The sequence below is a fragment of the Oncorhynchus tshawytscha genome, linkage group LG15, assembly GCF_018296145.1.
Source record: "Oncorhynchus tshawytscha isolate Ot180627B linkage group LG15, Otsh_v2.0, whole genome shotgun sequence".
Taxonomy (NCBI): domain Eukaryota; kingdom Metazoa; phylum Chordata; class Actinopteri; order Salmoniformes; family Salmonidae; genus Oncorhynchus; species Oncorhynchus tshawytscha.
The window spans coordinates 21,128,081-21,138,412 of NC_056443.1; positions in this window are offsets into that span (position 1 = coordinate 21,128,081).

A 10,332-nucleotide genomic window follows, 5' to 3' on the forward strand; every position below is an offset into this window, starting at 1 on the left:
GCTCTTCCATGACACTGACCACGTGAATCCGGAAAGAAAGTTATGACCCCTTATTGATGTCACTTGTTAAATCCACTTCAATCAGTGTAGATGAAGGGGAGAAGACAGGTTAAATAAGGATTTTTAAGCCTTGAGACATGGATCGGGAAGGTGTGCTATTCAGAGGGTGAATGAGCAAGACAAAATATTTAAGAGTCTTTGAACACGGTATGGTAGTAGGTGCCAGGCGCACCGGTTTGAGTGTGTCAAAAATTGCAAAGCTGCTGGGTTTTTCACAGTTTCCCGTGTGTATCAAGAATGGTCCACCACCCAAAACTCATCCAGCCAACTTGACACAACTGTGGGAAGCATTGGAGTCAACATGAGCCAGCATCGCTGTGGAACACTTTTGACACCTTGTAGAGTCTATGCCCACCGACGAATTGAGGCTGTTCTGAGGGCAAAAGGGGGTACAACTCAATATTAGGAAGGTGCTCTTAATGTTTTGTACACTCAGTGTACTTAGTGATACGAAAAGAGAAAAATGATCCGGCCAACTAACCGGTAGTCACTAGTTACCACAGCCACAAAGTCATAAACCCCACCTATTTCTACAATTATCTTCTTAAAATGTGATTTGAAACCTAACCTTAATCGCACTGTTAACATTATTAAGACCAAAAGGCTAATGTTTCTTTATACATTTTTACGATATAGCCAATTTTGACTTTGTGGCTCTGGTAACTAGTGGGAACACAACCTACCCCACACATTAAAAACCCACCACCACATTCCACTATTTTGACCCCATCTTATCCTACACCACGGCCTGGCAGGAACTACCATTCAACACACCCTGTAACTCTTCTGCAGTAAAATCTCATATTAGTAAGTACTTCTCTGCAGCTGCCACCACAACACTTATTTTTTGTGACTTGCATTCCATTCCGGTGGTACAGGTGATAACCACATTTAATTTGTAGACCTATCACTATGTACTGGAAAAAGTATACTACTCACTTTGAGCCTGTTAGGGTCCCTCACCCTTGAACCATCTTCATCTACTTTCTTCACTGGCTCAGCATAGAACACCTTCTGTACAACTCTGACCCTGGCAGCCCCAACCTGCCTCTCTCGCACTTCTGATCCCCAGCAACAAGATAGAGGTTGTCATGGTGCCGTAAGGTAGCCTAGGCAGAGAGCTCTATAAATATTCTACCTATTTTTTTTCATACATTTTAAGTGTTTTTGTAGCTTTTGTTTACGGTATTTTTTTTTTTTTGGGGGGGCGGGGTTGCTCTAGGGTTTGATCACTATATCCTGTGGACTCAGAGTTGCAGGATCATGATGAAAAGTTTATATTTTGGCTTGATAGCTAGGATGTTTGGATTCTAATAAAGTGACTTTTGGATTCCAAAAATGTGGCTTTCTGTTTCATCTGTTTGGAAGTATTACACCAAGGACTGCACACTGTGTAGCAGAGGAAGTACAAAGACTGTTCAGGGAACGAACAGTGACTGACCATTCAGAGAAACAGGTGTGGTGGGCTGTTGAAGAGCTCCGGGGCTGTTTTTTTTATACGGTCTTTGTTTCTCCTTGTTTGTCTCATCGATGACCTCTCCCACTGAACCGACACTGCCTTTCCTACCCAAATTGTCCTCAACTTCATCCCAAGCCGACTGAGAATTTCAATCTTCATCATTTACATTTAGGATTTGTTGTTTTACTTTTTATGCACTTTGAGATTCTTTGTAAAGCCCTATACGGGTTAAAAAATGTATTCATTATTATTAGATCTGTAAATCCAAGTATGCCTAGTACGCTAGGTCTACTGTTTAGGCCAGACCTACTATGTTATGTTTGTTACTCTTTTGAGCCATTTATTTATTAAGAGGACCACAATGGAAATACATTTTCAAACGTTTGTGTCATTCACAATGATTTTAAATGCATTATCCACATGTGTGGTTGTATAGTGTTTTACATGATCATATATATATATAACATGGGTACCCCTACAGTTGACACATACTGCTTCCTTCACCAATACTACACATTCCTTTGTCCCATGCCCCCCTGCACACTTCTTACATCTAGGGATCTCCCTCCTACACACTGCTGCAACATGACCATAAGTTTGGCATCTGAAACACTGTCGTGGATTCGGCACAATAGCTTTTACAGGTAACGACTCAGCATCAAAATTCAAAAAGGACAGTGTCGTGAGAATTTTGTTCTCATGTTCATTAACCAATTCAATTCAAATACTCTGTCTGTTACTAAGAATAAGTAAGGTTCTTATTAAAATGAAACAGACAGAGACAAGTCTACTTAGTCAGCAACATTTATTCTCGAGAGCTCTGCTTATCATTTCCTGTACATTGGTCTATATACCTCACATTTCGTCATAAATGTCCCTCCTCCTCTCAGATACAATGGCAACATAGTTCACAAGTCTTCTCCTACTCATACATTGTCTGCCACCTGTTAAACAATCTACTACAAGCCTCTCCCCTCCCTGGGTGGGGACAGAATGTCCTGTAAGGAACACAGTATTCCAGCTTGTCTGACGATAGCTCCATTTGTTTCTCACTTACACCCTGCTTACATACTAAAAAGAAACAGAAAGTCCTTGTTCTAATTCTTGACTAAAACTACACACATCAGATTTAGGTTTATGATTCTAATAAGTTTCATACAATCATTCAGTGACAGGGTAGTATTCTGTTAGTTATAGTTCTACGTTAAATGTATACATCATTTAGTCATTATTCATCTAATTCATAACAGACAGACAGTGGTCATGTTTGAAAAGGATCAAAACCGTAATGTGTTATGGGTAAATTGTGACTGACTGAACTACAAATAATTATGAGTAGTTATTTATGATGGAAGATGATTTGTAGATCAGTCAGTCGGCAGTCGCTTGCACTGTCGGCTGCAATGTCTAACAAGCCCAGTGACTCTTCTGTTTCACTACGCTCGCAGTGGGGTCTGTGTCACACCAAACGGCGGGAGTCACAGACCCCGGGAATCTTCAACTTCAGTTGATCTACCTCCACCCATACCGCAATTCCAGTAATCACTCCTTTCAATGGCACCCTGTTCCTGAGAACAAAGCAAGTAACAGGTATTGTCCCCATTCTCTTGGCGTGGAGTGCCTGCTCTCTCTGGGTGGTGTTAGTGTTTCATACTGGAGAGGGAATGCAAAACAACGTCGCTGGACAGAGTGGAATCAGGTGTATCAAAAAGGCAGTTTATTGGTCAAAGTTATCTTGTTCTACATCGTGCACGGACCTAAGGAATGTGACTCTGTGAGGAGTCAGAATAATTAGGCTGCTCAGCCAGAGTTTACAACAGAATGTATACACAGAATAATGTAGGTGGAGTCTCGTCGTGTTGATCTTCTGACTGGTCCTGAAGAGTTGGAGGCGGGCCTTGCTCTAGCCAGAGCGGGCCCCATTGGTGTACAGCAAAGTCCTTTGCTCTTGGCACCTGACCAGTAGGGGGGGGGGTAGAGTGTGAGTGTACAGTGCTTCATGAGATGTGTGTGTGTCAAGGAAAGCGTGGATTTTAGGGACTGGTAATGTCTGCTTTAGGCTCAGGTGTTTCCTGTTTATGCAGGAGTGCATGTAGGGTTCAATGTCAGTGAGATAGCTTGGCACTTCTAAGCTCGTTAGTGTTGCAGGCTGCTCTTTGTAGTTTTACAGGGGAGTATATTTGCGTGATGGCAGCTGTGTGTCCTTCGGATAATCATGTTATTGCACACAGGCTCTAGACTTGACTGAGGACACTGGGCCCAGAGTTATCTGAGGGCATCCGGTTTAACCAGAGCTTTGGTCTGTTAGTGATGCTTGATATTATTATTTATATAACAAATCCCCCTCTTCACGTCTTATTAGACGTGAATAATAGAAATAAAATATGAAGCAACCAAACAATTTGGTAGGAACCAAATTTTTGAGTCCCCCTCCTCACGTCTTTTAAGACGCGAAAACTATAGAATTAGAATATGAAGCAAAACAAACAATTTGGTAGGAACCAAATTTTTGAGTCCCCCTCTTCACGTCTTTTAAGACGTGAAAACTATAGCATAATGGTGGCGGTTGCATTCGTGGGTATACATAAGGTGGTGCTTCTAACCTTGTCTGGTGTGCATGGTGGGTCTGTAGGTGTAGTGCTGCGTTTTGGGACGGGAGTGATTGGAGTGAGTGACATCAGGAACGGAGTTAGGGACATGGGTAGGGGTAAGTGTACGTGATGTGGCAGGGTGAGGTAGTTGTTCAATTAACCATGTGAGAGTCCTAGGGTTACTCCAAATATCAGTAGGAATATCACAAATAAGGGACCAGATATCCCCAGCCTCACCCAGAGAGGGAGAAATGTCCCTCTAACTGGGCGAGGTTCCTTTATCAGGGTTAGAGGGATTTGATGCCCCATTACCTGAGTCAGGAATATCTTCATTTGAAATCAAATTTAGGCTGTTCAAATCAGCTCTGACCTCTGTCAGTGTTCTGGAAGGAGTTGGGGCTGGAGTGCAATGTGTAAGGTGGTGCCAAGGTGCACCTGATTTACCTTTGACCTGGACTGAGTGTGAAGTAACCTCCTTCACTTCGTACGGTCCAGTCCACCTGCGTTCCAGCCACTTTCTCTTGTGGACTTTAACCCTCACCCAGTCACCAACCTTTACCTTCAGTAGTGGCATGTTCCCCGGCGGCTCCCTCTCCTGGACCTTGTGAACCTGGGTAGAGAGTGCTGCAGAGAGAACCGTCAGTTTTTTCACATAATCAGACATTACAATTTGTTGTTCATCAAGAGCGGGCATATGACCTCCCTCCCTTGGTGGACCAGGCATGACTCTTCCAGACACTTTTGCTATCGTAGCTTTCAGCTTTTGGTTTAACGTTCCACCAGATTTTGGGACCGGGAGTGGTACACAGAACCAATTCTGTGTGTTATGCCAAATCTTTCTTCCACCTATCTCAGGTTTTTGTTATTGAAATGTGAGCCATTTGTCAAATTTGATTTTTCTTTGGATGCCATACCTGGGTATTAGTTTGGTTTGTTAGCCACTTAACGACTGACCTAGCATCCCTCTTTTGCTGTTGGTATTGCTTCTACCCATTTGGAGAACCTATCTACCACAACTAGGAGATAGCGTTTGCCTTTAGATACATTTTGGGGGCCCATGTCGGTGTAGTCTATACTAATGTCCTGAAAACATGCATTAGGTACTAAGTATGAGCCCATTGGTGTTTGATATGGTTTCTTTGGGTTGTGTCTGTCACAAACATTGCATTCGTCATAAAATAAGTCATCGTCATAAAAAAAAAAAATAATAATAATAATAATAAAAATTTAAAAAAATCAGTCATATTTTCATGTGAGGGTGCCACTAAATGTGCGAGACCTTTTGAAGGGTCTTTAGTTTGGCTTCGTGTGTGGGGCCATGTGCTTCTCGTAAAAGTTCTGGGTCCATCAGTGTGGACTGCTCCATGGGCATAGGCTGAGTCTGTATAGATTTTCACAGTCTTTCCTTTTCCTCTGACGAGGGCCTGCGTCAATCCGATGATTTCAGCTAATTGGGCAGGTGCTGGTTGAGGGATGATGGCTGATTCAAGGGTAACGTGTGAGCCATCTGGGAGTTGTTCCACCATCGCATAGGCTGCTATGTTTCCTCCTTCTCCTTTGTAGCAGCAGCCATCAGTGTACAGCCATTGGTCGGGATTGGTCAGTGGTTCATTCTTCAGGTCTGGTGTCAGTTTGACCTTGTAGCCCTTGGTGGCTAGGAAGTCTGGCAGTGTTTTTGTTATTTGTAGGCAGAGGTCAGATGTAGGAGCGCCTAGTAGTAGATCGTCAACGTATATGGAATCAGATGACAGCATTTGGGGGAACTTGATAGCAGAATAGGTGCATCCTGTGTCTACCAGGAACTGATGGGGGACACCCTCAACTTCGCACATCATTGTTGGTTCAGTGTGCTGTTGAAAATGTTGTCTCCATTCTCCTGCCGTGGGTGGTGCGCATCTTTATGGCCAGGGCATGGTGTTCCCTGCCATACTTTGGAACTGTGGTTGGTTGTAATCTTGCTGTTGGTTGTAGTATAGATGAGGAGGGGGTCCTCCTCTTCCTCTTCCTCTTCCTCTCCATTGCTGTTGCTGCGGGGAGAGTGGTTTCCTGCAATCTCTGGCAAAGTGACCGGGAATTCCGCAGTTATAACACTGGTAGTTTCCCCCTCTGTATGGTCCAGTGTAGGGGCCTCGTTGAGCCCGTTGCTGTTGCAGGATATACCGCTGAGGGGGAGGGTATTGGGGTGGTGGGGCTGCCTGCTGTTGGATCATCTGAGAGACAGTCTGTGCTACGATCTGAGTGTTATCTGGCTGCTCCCCTTGGTCTTGAGTTTCTACTGCAATCATTTGTTTGGGCGTGGTGGCTGCAGACATTTTATCTAAGTCGTCTGATAATGTGTATAATGCGTTTATCTAAGTTTTAGTCAGTCCTTTGTGTGGTATTTATTTCTATCTTTGTATACCCAGCCCATACTGTGGTGTTAGCTCAGACTCCTCGCATGTGCCCCCACCCTCGCACACAAAAGATTTATCAGTGTGTGGTGACAGCTACGTGTGTGTTTCTCCGGTAGTAATTTGAAATTGTTCAGCGATTTATTTAGGTATTTTCTAGAAATGATTGAGCAATCCCCTCTTGGGACAATATGTTAGCAAATTCAAGCGGTTCTATAACATTTGTCAGAATAATTCTATCTCTTTAGGAAATATCGAAAAATAGAAGAACTCAAAAAGAAATGTTCTGCGAATATTTAAATACTTTCTGTAAATAATTCAGTAACTTCCTTTATGAACTTATATCAGTAAATTCCAGTGATTCTATAGCAATTGTCAGAATAATTATAGTACGTTAGGAAATATTTAAAAAAATAGACAAATAATAAAAATAAAAAATAAAAATTGTTCAGTGAATTATTTAAATACTTTCTGTAAATAATTCAGTAACTTCCTTTATGAACTTATATCAGTAAATTTGAGCGATTCTATAACAATTGTCAGAATAATTTTATATGTTTGGGAACCTGTATTTTTTATTCGGATTTGTTCAGTGATTTATTTAAATAGTTTCTGAAAATAATTCAGCAATCACCTTTTGGAACAATATATCAGTTAATTTAAGCAGTTCTATAACAATTGTCAGAATAATTTTATCTCCTGGGGAATACCAACAGCGGAAAGAGAGAAAAAAGAAACCGTCAATATTTTAGCACGGCGGCTGGGTTAATTCACAGCTCGGCGACTGATCAGTATTTTGGCTCACCGACCGTCAATCTTACACCGTTTATGTATTCAGAGTATGGCAATCATTCCTCAACAAATGTTTTCTCTGAATTGGGCACAACAAAATCGCGGAACATCAAAACTGGTTATATTATGTTATAGTGTGATGTGCAATGGTCACATCATTCCCGATCTCTGTCTTGTGGAACGCTAAACTTACATATACTATGTCTATTCAACTACACCTCTAACATAACCAATTAAACAGTATACCACTTATTTTAATAGGATCTTTTACATGCATTAACTACACCTCTAACACAACCAATTAAACAGTATACCACTATTTAATAGGATCTTTTACATGCATTAACTACACCTCTAACACAACCCATTAAAATAAATCACGCAATTCATTCACTCAGTTTACATTAATCTTAGTATCCATTATACACTAAAACACAGCCTCGATTTAACCTCACCTCACACACAACCTATATATATTATAGGACAGTTTTCTATGCAGATTTCAGAACAAATCGGATTCCAGGGGGAAATCTAGTGTATTGGTCAAAAACAATTTACCCAGTTACATTGGTCAGTTTACATTAATTTCAGTATCCATTATACACTAAAAACACAGCCTCGATTTAACCTCACCTCACACACAACCTATATATATTATAGGACAGTTTTCTATGCAGATTTCAGAACAAATCGGATTCCAGGGGATATCTAGTGTATTGGTCAAAAACAATTCACACATTCCATTTAAAATAACTCAGTATAGGCCAATTAATAAAAATATAAAAATAAAAACAAGCAAAACAACATATCCTTGATCAATGCCTTAGGTTTTTATGTAAAAAAAAATTGGCAACGATTCATACTCACGTCAGTACTTTCTGATCAAAATTTGGTTTAGACTATAATACAATATGCAGATTTCGATTTAACAGGCTCTGCTCACCTTTTAAGTAGAGCGCTGCGATCAGATTTCCTGAGGCAAGACGAATGGCTGATTGTCTCTGGGACAGGTCACACTTCCGTCTGATTTTGAGCCGTTGATCTGTTTCGTCCTCTCACACTAACTTATCATAGATCGAATCCAGGAATAACCATCCTCTTGCTACCATTTTGTTAGTGTTTCATACTGGAGAGGGAATGCAAAACAACGACGCTGGACAGAGTGGAATCAGGTGTATCAAAAAGGCAGTTTATTGGTCAAAGTTATCTTGTTCTACATCGTGCACGGACCTAAGGAATGTGACTCTGTGAGGAGTCAGAATAATTAGGCTGCTCAGCCAGAGTTTACAACAGAATGTATACACAGAATAATGTAGGTGGAGTCTCGTCGTGTTGATCTTCTGACTGGTCCTGAAGAGTTGGAGGCGGGCCTTGCTCTAGCCAGAGCAGGCCCCATTGGTGCACAGCAAAGTCCTTTGCTCTTGGCACCCGACCAGTAGGGGGGGGGGTAGAGTGTGAGTGTACAGTGCTTCATGAGATGTGTGTGTGTCAAGGAAAGCGTGGATTTTAGGGACTGGTAATGTCTGCTTTAGGCTCAGGTGTTTCCTGTTTATGCAGGAGTGCATGTAGGGTTCAATGTCAGTGAGATAGCTTGGCACTTCTAAGCTCGTTAGTGTTGCAGGCTGCTCTTTGTAGTTTTACAGGGGAGTATATTTGCGTGATGGCAGCTGTGTGTCCTTCGGATAATCATGTTATTGCACACAGGCTCTAGACTTGACTGAGGACACTGGGTCCAGAGTTATCTGAGGGCATCCGGTTTAACCAGAGCTTTGGTCTGTTAGTGATGCTTGATATTATTATTTATATAACAGTGGGAAAAGCTAATAATCACAAGCCCATCATCTGCTGGGCTGTTATCTACAGTTTTGCAACACGCAGGTCACACCATGTTACTCAGTTCTTGTCACACACACAAACAGGCAAGTAGCACGCAGTTGTTTAATCTCATGATGCTCCAGTGCACAAATGCAGATACCTCACACAACCAAATTCAGATAATATGTAATCATATATATGGTAATGGCTATAATGTAAAATACAGAATCCCACAACACCTACTGTACCAGATTCATATTTATCATGACTATCGGTGCAAGGCTCTTAACCACACTTGCCAGCACAGGTAATTTATTTTCATTATCTTCCAATTCACCTCCAGAGGTACTGGAGTACAGCTCATTCGGTTTGTACTGGACGCCAATCTTCCTCTACACACTGTCTCCCTCGATGTTGCTAGCTTCATTGGATTCAAACTCGTAACCTACTTCCTTCCATCTCATTGACCCCAAGCCTGGAAATATACTTCCATTAGAATCCTTATCACTTTCACTGTCGGACTCCATGTTCCATTCTTTTCCACTACTACTTTTCATTTATGTCTCTTGACCTCCGTCCGCCATGCTCCCACTGCAAAAACTTGCAGTTGACTGCAGTCAAAGATCTCCTAAACCTGTGTGAACGTCTGACCTTATTTTCTGTGTTTCTTCCAAAACCCTATTCTTTGCCCATTATTTTTTTCCCATAGGGATCACTAAACGAACCTGAGGTAACTCATTTCCGGGTTTTTGGACTACAATATTGACATATAGTAAGGAACTACAAGCTGGCGAGCTCTATTGCTGTGCATTATCATTACTGCCACCTGCTGTATTGGATGTCAAAACTCCGTCCCTCCATTAGCCTCATGCGCCCTCTAGTGTTCCGTCTTGTAGTGTGCATGATCTCTGAAAGGGCCATCGAAATAACGAAGGAAATAGTTTTTCGGTGTAAAAATGTTTTCTTCATAGCACAATTTTGGTGCAATTATTGCCATAACATAATTCATATCTTAATGCACAGCAATTAAAAAGGTCCCATTCAGTGAGCAAGGCATCTACTCATAACAACGTGGATTTGCAATAACCAGCTGACTCGCGCACTGCAAACAATGTATTTATCTATATTTTAATGTCTATGTATTATTAATGAATAGTAAAATTGAAGCATAATGCATGCTTTATATAGTGTGCTGCTGAATGAACCATGTAGTTACATGAGCTTT